Genomic DNA, 12884 nt, shown 5'->3' with positions numbered 1-12884 from the left:
AACTACAGAACACAATGCATATTTTGAACCGGAGTTGGCAAACTCTTTCGGTAAAAAATGTGATAATAAATATTTAAGGCTCTGTGTTTCTGTTGCAACTACCTACCTCTGCTACTGCAGTGTGAAAGCAGCCATCCACCATATGTACACTAATACGTGTGGATCTGTTCCAATAAAACTTTATTTACAAAAACACGTTGTAGGTAGGATTTGGCCCATAGGCTGTAGTAAGCTGACATCTATTCTAAACCAGTAGAGGGAATAATTGCAATGTGGTAAAATGTAATCAATTCAACAAGATAAAAAAAAGAGAAAATGATAAAAAGAAACATAGCAAAAAGGAAGTATTGCATATAATAATATGATAGAACTAAATCTGACATGGTCATATAGTATTAAATGTAAATGGACTAAAAAGATCACTATTACCAGATTGGATTTAAAATAATAACTTCAACAACTAGTTACATTCTGTTCAAAAGAGGCACAGCTAAAACTTAAAAACACAGGAAGGTTGAAAGTAAAATGAAGGTAAATATATATCAGGCAATACCCACGACAGCAAAACTGGGTTAATCATATTAAGCCATTTCTAGGGAAATGTGGGTCAAAACATATCAATAAAACTTGTAATCACTATTGTCATTTCTAAGCTTAGATGTAAGACATAGGATTCCGTTTCAGAGTCATACAAAGTAAAAATTGATAGAATTTCAAGGAGAAATTAAAACCGTACCTTTTTAGTGAGAGGTTTGAGCAAACCTCTCTCGCTAACTGACAGATTAAGAGAAAAATGATCAGTGAAGATAGAGCAAATATACCCATTTAACAAACGTTAATTAATTAACATGTAGAGAACATTGAAGAATACACATTATTTTCCAGCAAATATGGAAAATGTATGAAAATCGATCATTTCACCCAACTTCAAAAACTAAGGCTGCTAAGTCGAACCACTTTGGTGACAAGAATATGTGGGTGTATTGGAAGAATTTATTTCCCCCTTGTCTTTCTTGAGATATGCAAGTAAATAATGAACAGAGTGCATCCTTTAGAAAGATTGCATCTGTGGGGATAGAGCACTTCCTTTTGAATATAAGGACATACTGTTAGATTAATAATTGTTTTTCTGGGTTTTTTTCCACCACTAAATTCCTTTAGAAGGATGGGAAACACATTATTATACTTTGTGCTTCCTCCATTCTTCAAAATTATGGTGTATTACTCTGTATTTTTTTAATTTAGAATTTTCTACAAAAGGTTAGATAATTGTAAAAAATTATTTTAGGAAATGAGGTAAAGAGAAATAAAATGGTAATTAAAACACAAAATTTTTAAAAAGGACATACTGTTGTTGCCTATTCAATTTTTGGCAAGTCTTCTCATAATATAGTTTCTAGAATGGCTTTTAAAATTGCCTGTTTAAAATTAATAAACAAAAAAATGATTTTACCTTGGCATATAATATTATTTCTTAAGGTTATTAAGACTGGTCATTTGAAAACTACTTGTCTTTGAGATGAGGGTCTACAATACTCAACAACACTTGTTGATGTCAGTAAGCCTGTCTAAGGTGTCCTACTTAGGACATGAAATAAAGCATAAGGAAATGAATAAGCAATTCTCCAAAGATGTTGTGAAAAAAAGGAAAAATATTTGAAAAATCTTGGCTCTTGAACATAATGGATCCAATGAATCTCATCTCATACAAACCTCCTAGTGTTATTACTAAGTCAAAATAAATTAAAGTACTTTTTGTATCCCCAATACGTGAACACAGCTTCCTGACCTTGATAACATTTTTTTCATTCCCGGGGAATGCCCTCCCTCAGTTCTGCCTGGTGATATTCTACCTATTCCTGGAGGCCCTTCTCATTTGCTACTTCCCTCAAAAAGACCAAATACACCAAACCAGATGTGTTTGATCCCTCTAATAAGCCACCACAGCCCTCTTGCTTCTGAGACATGCTTCCCATTATGCCGGCTACTATAGTTATTTGGAAAAACCTTCTACATTGTAAGATGAAGAAATTTACCATATCCACTCATTTATTAATTCCTTAAAAGTTATCATGAAGATATTCTTGGAGCTGATGTTCTAGAAATGATTTGGAAATGAATAGCTTAATGTATTACTTTAATGGGAAACAGCAAACATAAAGGCAATACTGTCAAAATTGAGATAGGAGGGATTAGATTCCTTATTTTATTTTATTTTATTAAAAAAAATTCTTTTGACCATACCAAGCAGCATCAGGGTTTTTAGGTCCCTGACCAGGGATCAAATCCATGCCCTCTGCAGTGGGAGCGTGGAGTCTTAACCACTGGATGGCCAGGGAAGTCTTGAGATTCCTTATTTTAAAATGAATGTCCCCAAAATATCTTTCACTTTTAGGGCATTCCATTCTAATCTCCATTTCTTAAGGTTTTTGTTTTTGTTTGTTTGTTTTTCCTGAGGTTTTATCTTGTTCTTTTGTTTGGAACATATTCCTCTATTTCTTCATTTTGCTTGACTTGCTGTGTTGGTTTTTATGCATTAGACGAAACAGCCCCCCTCTCTCAGTCTTGTAGGGCTGGCCTTGAGAAGATGATGAACCTCATTGTTCAGCCCTGCCCTAGCTCTTGGCCAGCTCTCAAACTTTTGTGATTGTCCAAGCAGCCTATTTTACTTGAATAGCTCCCAATAGTTGAAGGTGTGCCAAGACAGTCAGTGTTCCAAAGGGGAGGATCTCAGTCAGCACCTAGATTCAGGCTGATTGGCAGCTTGACCCTCAGGCAACAGCTTTTAAGTGATGCAAATATACAAGGTCCTGTGGGACCAGAAGCATAAACCGTGCTCAGGGTCAGGAGATCTAGAGGTGTCCCCTGGCGACTGTTGCAAAAATCGGGGCTCCATAGGAATGTGTAAGCTCCTTTCTGGGAGTGAGCTGCACTGAGGCAGAGGGAGAGTGCAAAGCTGGCATTCCCCAGCCCACCTTCACTGAGGGCACCCTGTAGCCTCTAGATGTGTGTTGAACCTGAAGCTTGCCCCTCGGGTTAAACTCCAGGACAAGCAAGTCATCCTCTTTCAGACAAAGGCTAGGGATGTGTTTCAGGCTGCTGTCTGTGCAGTGCCCTGGGGTGGTAGTTGGCCAAGAACTCTGTCCTGATTGTTACAGCCCTGTGGGACTCAGGAACACAAGGCCCCCTGGGCACCAGAGCCAGATGATGCAGACATGTCCCCTGGGGGCAGCTGCAAAATTCAGGGCAGCAGACATACACAAGCTCCCCTCCAAGAGCTGCTGGTGCTCTGAAGCAGGGCAGCCTATGTAAAATTGGTACCCACCCTCCGAGTTCTCAGGAAATGTTTACTGTCAGCCTTTAGATGTGTGTTTCATTAGAAGCCTGCCCCTCAGGTTGCAGCTACGACGATAAGATGATAATGTCTCAGGCTGTTGTCTGTGCAGTGCCCTGGGATGGCAGCCAGCCAAGAACTGTCTCTTCATCGTCACAGTCCCCTGGGACACAGGAAAGCAAGCCCCCCATGGCTTCCAGAGCCAGGTGATGAAAGGGCATCCCCTGGGTGGCAGCCACAGACACTGGTCACCAGATATAAAAACTGGGGCACCAGACATGGGAGATACTGGTCCTCTGGAGGATGTGGAGGGGGTGTCCATTGGAGGGAGGCAGAGGCCGAGTGGGAAGATGGCCCTCAATGAAAAAAGGGGGAACAAAAGTAAAAGGAAGAAGAAAGAAAAAGAATAAAAAAGGAAGAAAAACGGAGAAAAAAAGGTAAAAGAAAAGAATTAAAAGAAAAAAAACGAGAGAGAGATGGCCCCTGCTGGCTAATCCAGGCAGAGGGGGGAGGGGTAGCGGGAAGATGTGCCCCCTGGCCTCCATCCTGGAGGGTCTCAGCGGTCCCCAGCCCTCAGACCAGTGCTTTAAAATGAGCAAACGGGTGTCTCTTGCATCAAGTCCCGGGCGGTTTTCTAGGGCCGCCTCTACTGGGCGGCAAGCCTTGCGCAGACTGGAGGAGGCGTCTTCAGCTCATGACAGGCCACAGGTTCTGTGCAGGAACCACTTAGTTTCTAAAGCCCATGTTCTGCGGGCTCCTTTCTCAGGTACCGGACGTGGGGAAGGATGCTTTGCTCCTGGGGAAGCCCGGGCGTGAGCTCCCTGCCAATTGCGGGTCCCTGCGTCTGGGGTGGATTCACAGAGAGACTGTCCCAGCCTTTCCTACTCCCTTCCGGGGGGTTTCCCTCTCGTTTGCCCCATGTGAAGGGGTCTCTTCACCAGTTTTTAGGTCTTTTTCAGAGGACATTTTTCCTATATAGCTGTAGATTCAGTGCGCCCCTGGGAGGAGGTGAGTTCAGGATCTTACCCATCATGGTATTGAACCGGAATCTCTAATTCTACTCTGGATAAAACAAGGAGCATAATGGGGCCCACAGGATGATTACTTCTCAATTATAGGAGGAAAAAAGCCTCTGTAAGGCGGGAAGTGCTGCTGCCTCATTCCTATAGAGAAAATACAGAAGGGAGCACAGAGACAAGAGAAGTGATTTCTGTAGCATCTTTGGGAAGAGCAGTCCAGGGTCTTTCTCCTATGAACATGGCCTGGATAAGGGGAAGGAAGGGGCAATCACTTACTGAGCTTCAGCCAAGGCTGGATTGCACCAAGTCGTTGAGAGTTTGATTTGGGACATGTTAATTTCTGAAGGAAAGGTCCAGAGACCGGTTAGAAACAGGCGTCCTGAGATTACAGGAGAGGTCCTGGCCAGACATATAAATCCGTAAGTCATCAACATGTGATGGTGTTTAAAACCACATGATCAGTGAGGTCACCACTGCAGATAGAGATACTGCAGTGAATGACAACCTTTCCTCACTTTCTCACCCACAGCTCATTCACGACGAGGTCTACCTGTGAGAAACAGGTATTGACATGAAGACAATCATGGTTCTGCTCCCATCTGCCAGGGGGCTTTATGAATCACCTTATCTCTGTTTACTGAGAAAAGTCAATTAGAACTCCTTATAATTTACACAGAATATAAAATGTAGGTATTAATGTACTAAACATATTTATATAACTTTTGTCTAATAATTTTTGCTGTGCATTTAAAAGAGTCCAAGGAGCTTCTGGAACGTGAATAGGGCAGTGAGATAAAACAGATAGATGAAACTAAATATCTGGGAACTGTTTGTATGAAATGTCATTGATATAAATGCTATATGCATATGAGTCCTTAATAAAGAACAAATTAAAAAGTAATGCATTTTGCCACAAATGAACCTATCTACAAAACATAAACAGACTCAGGGATGTAGAGAACAGACTGGTGGTTGCCAAGGGGGAGGGAGTGAGGGAGAGGGATGGATTGGGTGTCTGGGATTAGCAGATGCAAACTATTATATATAGAATGGATAAACAACAAAGTCCTCCTGTATAGCACAGGGAACTATATTCAATAACCTGTGATAAACCATAATGAAAAGAATATTAAAAAAGAATGTATATATATGTATAACTGAGACACTTTGCTGTGCAGCAGAAATTATCACATTATAAATCAACTATAGTTCAATAAAAACATTTTTTAAAGTCATGCATTATCTTTTATCAATTCTATATGTGTAATGGGGTGGGGGGGTAAGAGCCTTAATGATAGCATTAAAGTTTTAGGAGAGACATAAGGGAGGCATTTAAAATACTACTGAACATTGAAATGGCTCTCCAAGAAAATACTTTGAAAAACTCTATTGAAGTGCTGTTGATTTTTCATCATCCCTATTTCTCAACTTTGACGAGATACAATTCTGCCTGAACTCTTTGGCTGTAAGTTCCTTTGCATATTATTAAAATTTCTTTGGTTTACATAGCTTTACTTTGAGCTAAAATATAGCTATTTGCTGTTTGTAAAATAAGTTTTTTTCTGCATTAGGACCTACTTGGTAAGAAAGTTTGTTTTCTAGAGAACTTTATACACTAACACCAAATAATTTATATTACAAGGAAACAATATGAATACTAGTCCAACATTTTCTAGATGTTGCAGTATTAGTGTAACTATTCTGTAGGTGAACAATACTATTATTGGGTTAAGATGTGTTATTTATCATTAGATATAATCATGTACCATGTGTTAATACTATTTATAACAGTAGAACATATGGGTTTTTTTTTTCTGATACCTTTCTAGAATCTGTGCTGGTTGCTCTTATTTCAATTTTTACTAACTTTAAATATCCGTGCCTCAAATTTTGCCTCAGAGCCTGGAGAAGTCTTTAAAATATGTTCTGTGTTTTCTTTGTTTTATTATTCTAGGTTTCTAACAGTTCTGTTAGGAAGTGCTGTATCGTACATGATATCGTGGGAATTGATTCAGAAAAGTTTAGCCGAGTCTGCTGAATATTTAATTAGAATGAACATTTTGAAGAAGTCTGTGTTCTCACTTTGCCTTTCAAGCCTCTACTAACAAAGATGTGGAAAGGACCAAACAATCACATCAGGAAGACAAATGCTTCCTCTGTTTGGAAATAAGTACGCTAAACCAGTTAACTCTAATATTATTTGTGAAAAAGAAAATGAAATTAGAAAGATGCTCGACCTGAAAAAGCTGTGTAAATTGACAAATGTGTCATTCTTGATGGTCTAGGAAAAGTAGCTTTCCTTGTGAAAGATTTTAAGTTCCTACTTATTAAAATTACATGAGACACACTCTAAAGACAATACAAATTAAAACAATTGTTGAGAAAAAAGTATAGGAACAATCTAATAGAAAATTAGTAAAAGTTTGAACTGGCATTTCCCCCAAAAAGAAAGGGTTATGGCCAAGTAATATAAGCGACATTGTTCAACCTCACAACATTTATAAAAAAGCAGAGACCACAATGAGACAACATTTCACACCAGATTGGCAAATAGCTTTTATCAAGGAATGCTTTAATATTGAGTGTGGGAGAGAATATGGATCATTACGCTGCTAATAAGAGTGTAAGTTGGTAAAATAATTTTGAAAACAATCTAGCTTAATCGTGTAAAGAATATTCACATACTCTACCACCTAATGGTTCCGTTTCTAAATATTCACTATGGAAACACTTCTGGAGATCTAAACTAGGAAACGATACAAGAAGGCTTATAACAAAGCTGTTTACCTTTTTTTTTCACATCTTTATTGGAGTATAAATGCTTTACAATCTTGTGTTAGTTTCTGCACTATAACAAAGTGAATCGGCTATATGTATGCATATATACCCATACCCCCTCCCTCTTGAGCCTCCCTCGTACTCTCCCTATCCCATCCCTCTAGGTCATCACAAAGCACCGAGCTGATCTCCCTATACTATGCAGCAGCTTCCCACTAGCCATCCATTTTACATCTGGTAGTGTATATATGTCAATGCTACTCTCTCACTTCATCCCAGCTTCCGCTTCCCCCTGCCCATGCCCTCAAGTCCTTATTCCTGCCCTGTCACTAGGTTCATCCATACCGCTTTTTAAAATCTCATATATATGCATTAACATATGGTATTTGTTTTTCTCTTTCTGACTTACTTCACTCTGTATGACAGATTCTAAGTCCATCCACCTCACTACAAATAACTCAGTTTTGTTCCTTTTTACGGCTGAGTAATATTCCATTGTATATATGTGGCACATCTTTATCCATTCATCTGTTGATGGACACTTAGGTCGTTTCCATCTCCTGGCTATTGTATATAGTGCTGCAATGAACACTGTGGTACATGTATCTTTTTGAATTATGGTTTTCTCAGGGTGTATGCCCAGTAGTGGGATTGCTGGGTCATATGGTAGTTCTATTTTCAGTTTTTTTAAGGAACCTCCTTACTGTTCTCCATGGTGGCTGTATCAATTTACATTCCCACCAACAGTGCAGGATGGTTCTCTTTTCTCCACACCTTCTCCAGCATTTACTGTTTGTAGAGTTTTGGTGATGGCCACTCTGATCAGTATGAGGTGATACCTCATTGTGGTTTTGATTTGCTTTTCTCTAATGATTAGTGATGTTGAGCATCTTTTCATGTATTTGTTGGCCATCTGTATGTCTTCTTTGGAGAAAAGTCTGTTTAGGTCTTCCCCCCATTTTTGGATTGTGTTTTTTGTTTTTGTGATATTGAGCTGCATGAGCTGCTTGTATATTTTGGAGATTAATCCTTTGTCAGTTGCTTCATTTGAAAATATCTTCTCCCATTCTGAGGGTTGTCCTTTTGTCTTGTTTATGGTTTCCTTTGCTGTGCAAAAGCTTTGAAGTTTCATTAGATCCCATTTGTTTATTTTTGTTTTTACTTCCATTTCTCTAGGAGATGGGTCAAAAAGGACCTTGCTGTGATTTATGTTATAGAGTGTTCTGCCTATGTTTTCCTCTAAGAGTTTGATAGTTTCTGGCCTTACATTTACGTCTTTAATCTATTTTGAGTTTATTTTTGTGTATGGAGTTATGGTGTGTTCTAATTTCATTCTTTTACATGTAGCTGTCTATTTTTCCAAGCACCACTTATTGAAGAGGCTGTCTTTTCTCCATTGTGTATTTCTTGCCTCCTTTGTCAAATATAAGCTGACCATATGTGTGGGGGTTTATCTCTGGGCTTTCTATCCTGTTTCATTGATCTGTATTTCTGTTTTTGTGCCAATACCATACTGTCTTGATTACTGTAGCTTTATAGTATAGTCTGAAGTCAGGGAACCTGATTCCTCCAGCTCTGTTTCTATTAACATTGCTTTGGTTATTTGTGGTCTTTTGTGTTTCCATACAATTTTTAAAATTTCTTGTTCTATTTCTGTAAAAAATGCCATTGGTAATTTGATAGGGATTGCATTGAACCTGTAGATTGCTTTGGGTAGTATAGTCATTTTCACAATATTGATTCTTGCAATCCAAGAGCATGGTATATCTCTTCATCTGTTTATATTATCTTTGATTTCTTTCATCACTGTTTTATAGTTTTCTGAGTACAGGTCTTTTGCCTCCTTAGGTAGGTTTATTCCTAGGTATTTTATTCTTTTTGTTGCTATGGTAAATGGGATTGCTTCCTTAATTTCTCTTTCTGATCTTTTGTTGTTAATGTACAGGAATACAAGAGATTTCTGTGCATTAATTTTGTATCCTGCAACCTTACCAAATTCATTGATTAGTTCTAGTAATTTTCTGGTGGCATCTTTAGGATTTTCTATGTATAGTATCATGTCATGGGCAAACAGTGACAGTTTTACTTCTTTTTTTCCAATTTGTATTCCTTTTATTTCTTTTTCTTCTCTGATTGCTGAGGCTAGGACTTCCTGTACTATGTTGAATAATAGTGGCGAGAGTGGACATCCTCATGTTGCTCCTGATCTTTGAGGAAATGCTTTCACCATTGAGAATGATGTTTGCTGTGGGTTTGTCATATATGGCTTTTATTATGTTGAGGTAGGTTCCCTCTATGCCCACTTTCTGGAGAGTTTTTACTGTAAACAGGTGTTGAATTTTGTCAAAAGCTTTTTCTGCATCTATTGAGTGATCATATGGTTTTTATTCTTTAATTTGTTAATATGGTGTATCACATTGATTGATTTGCATATACTGAAGAATCCTTGCATTCCTGGGATAAATCCCACTTGATCCTTTGGTGTGTGATCCTGTTAATGTGTTGTTGGATTCTGTTTGCTAGTATTTTGTTGAGGATTTCTGCGTCTATGTTAATCAGTGATATTGGTCTATAATTTTCTTTTTTTGTGATATCTTTCTCTGGTTTTGATATCAGGGTGATGGTAGCCTGATCGAATGAGTTTGGGAGCATTCCACCCTCTGCAATTTTTTGGAAGAGCTTGAGGATAGGTGTTAACTCTTCTCTAAATGTTTGATAGAATTCACCTGTGAAGCCATCTGGTCCTGGGCTTTTGTTTGTGGAAGATTTTTAATTACAGTTTCAGTTTCATTACCTGTGATTGGTCTGTTTATATTTTCTAATTCTTCCTGGTTCAATCTTGGAAGGTTGTACTTTTTCAAGAATTTGTCCATTTCTTCCAGGTTGTCCATTTTATTGGCATATAGTTGCTTGTAGTAGTCTCTTAGGATGCTTTGTATTTCTGCGGTGTCTGTTGTAATCTCTCCTTTTGCATTTCTAATTTTATTGATTTGAGTCCTCTCCCTTTTTTGCTTGATGAGTCTGGCTAAAGCTTTATCAATTTTGTTTATCTTCTTAAAGAACCAGCTTTTAGTTTTATTGATCTTTGCTATTGTTTTCTTTGTTTCTATTTCATTTATTTGTGTTCTGATCTTTATGATTTCTTTCCTTCTACTAACTTTGGGTTTTCTTTGTTCTTTTTCTAGTTGCTTTAGGTGTAAGGTTAGGTTGTTTTTTTGAGATTTTTCTTGTTTCTTAATTGATTTGGGGGGGTGTTGTGGGTCTTTTTCTTCTCTTGTGTTTCCCACTTAGAGAAGTTCCTTTAGCATTTGCTGTAAAGCTAGTTTGATGGTGCTAAATTCTTGTAGTTTTTGCTTGTCTGTAAAACTTTTGATTCCTCCATCAAATCTGAATGAGATTCTTGCTGGGTAGAGTAGTCTTGGTTGTAGGTTTTTCCCTTTCATCACTTTAAATATGTCCTGCCACTCCCTTCTGGCTTGCAGAGTTTCTGCTGAAAGATCAGCTGTTAATCTTATGGGGATTCCGTTGTATGTTATTTGTTGCTTTTCCCTTGCTGCTTTTAATATTTTTCCTTTCGGTTTAAATTTTGATAGTTTGATTAATATGTGTCTCAGCGTGTTTCTCCTTGTGTTTGTCCTGTATGGGACTCTGTACTTCCTGGCCTTGATTGACTATTTCCTTTCCCATGTTAGGGAAGTTTTTGACTATAATCTCTTCAAATATTTTCACAGACACTTTCTTTTTCTCTTCTTCTTCTGGGAGCCCTATAATTCGAATGGTGGTGTGTTTAATGTTGTCCCAGATGTCTTTGAAGCTGTCCTCAATTCTTTTCATTCTTTTATCTTTATTCTGCTCCCTGGCAGTTATTTCCACCATTTTATCTTCCAGCTCACTTATCCGTTCTTCTGTCTCAGTTATTCTGCTATTGGATCCTTCTAGACTATTTTTAATTTCAGTTATTGTGTTGTTCATCATTGTTTGTTTGCTCTTTAGTTATTCTAGATCCTTGTTAAATGTTTCTTGTATTTTCTGCATTCTCTTTCTGGGATTTTGGATCATCTTTACTATCATTACTCTGAATTCTTTTTCAGATCGGTTGCCTATTTTGTCTTCATTTATTTGGTCTTGTAGGTTTTTATCTTGCTCCTTTGTCTGTAACATATTTTTTTGTCACTTCTTTTTCTTTTTTTTTTTTTTTTGATGGGTGTGGCTGTATTCCTGTTTTACTGGTTGTTTGGTCTGAGGCATCCAGCACTGGTGTTTGCAGGCAGTTGTATAGAGCCGGATCTTTGTGCCAAGATGAGGACCTCCAGGAGGCCTCACTCCAATTAATGTTCCCTGGAGCCTGAGGTTCTCTGTTAGTCCAACAGTTTAGACTTGGAGCTCCCTCCACAGGAGCTTGGGCCTGACCTCTGGCCTGGGAACCAAGATCCTGCAAGCCATGTGGTGCAGCAAAAAAAAAAAAAAGAAAAAAGGAGCAGTACAATAACAAAGAATAAAAAAGAAAATAAAATTAGAAATAAAAAATGTATTAGGAAAAATAAAGATATAATTGAAACAACTACAACCAGGTAAAACAAAGCCACAACAGAAAAAAAAAGAGGGGGGGGTGGGCGGATCAAGCCAAGAGGGGCAGAACAATAACAAAGTATAAAGAATAAAATAAAATTAGAAAAATAAAAGATTTATTAGAAAAAATAAAAATATAAATGAATCAACAACAAGTTAAAACAGAACCCCAATCTAAAAGAGGAGAAAAGAAAAACAAAGGAAAAAAAAAAAACCTTGGCTATAGGGACAGTGTTTAGGCAGGGATGGAACTTAGGCAGGGGCAGGGTTTAGGGTGGTGCAGGACCTGGGAGGGGGGCAATGACGTTTGAGTGTGGGGTGGGGCTTAGGCGCAGGACCTGGGAGTGGGGCAATGACGTTTGAGTGTGGGGTGGGGCTTAGGCTCAGGACCAACTCAGCTGGACAAGGCCTAAGTGGGGCAACATCCAAGTGTGGGGCAGGGCCTCTGCTTCGGACCTGCATGGAAGGGGAGAGGCAGCATGTCCAAAGGGGTGCCTCCGGAGTGTGAAGTTCCAGAGTTGGGAGGTAAGGCTCTGGATGAGGGTGTGTTGGTGGGGTTTAGGCCCAGCACAGTTCGAGGGGTTCTAAGAGGGGGTCTCCAAATGTAGCAGTAGGGCCATGGGTGGGGGTGTAGGGGTGGGGCTTGGGCTCTTCACAGCAGGAGGGAGGCTCCAATGGCAGAGGATTAGGCCCAGGAGCCCAACAGGCTCCCCGGTGCCTAAGTGAACAGGGAAAACACTGGCTGCATTCCCTTCCGTTCCTCAGTCCCCCCCGCCATGGTCTCCCCCAGGGTCTTCCCTGTCCCCACTGGACCCCTAACAGAGGGTGGGTCCCACTGGGTATAGGAACTCCTCCCCTCCCCAGCCACCCTTCAGGAGTGCCAGTCCCAGATGTCTGGCCTTACTTTTGCTCCCCCTTCCCTCCTTCCCACTCCCTCAAGACCTGCATGGCAGGAGGGGCCTCGGTGGGCAGGGGATCAGGCCTGGGATCTCAGCAGGATCCCAGTGGCCAAGTGGGCAGGGGAAACCTGGGCACGCTCCCTTTTGATCCTATGCCTTCCCAATGGTCCTCCAATTTCCCCCTTAGGGCATGGGATCACTTCCCCTCCCCCAGCCAGTCCTCAAGGTACCAGTCGTGTCCCTCGTCCACTTCTCCTCCCCCCTCACTCCCCCCTACACACCACG

Source organism: Monodon monoceros, unplaced genomic scaffold (assembly GCF_005190385.1).
Source record: "Monodon monoceros isolate NGI ecotype Baffin Bay Population unplaced genomic scaffold, NGI_Narwhal_1 Super_Scaffold_3, whole genome shotgun sequence".
In the NCBI taxonomy this organism is placed as follows: Eukaryota; Metazoa; Chordata; class Mammalia; order Artiodactyla; family Monodontidae; genus Monodon; species Monodon monoceros.
Note: the sequence above shows the minus strand (reverse complement) of the source record.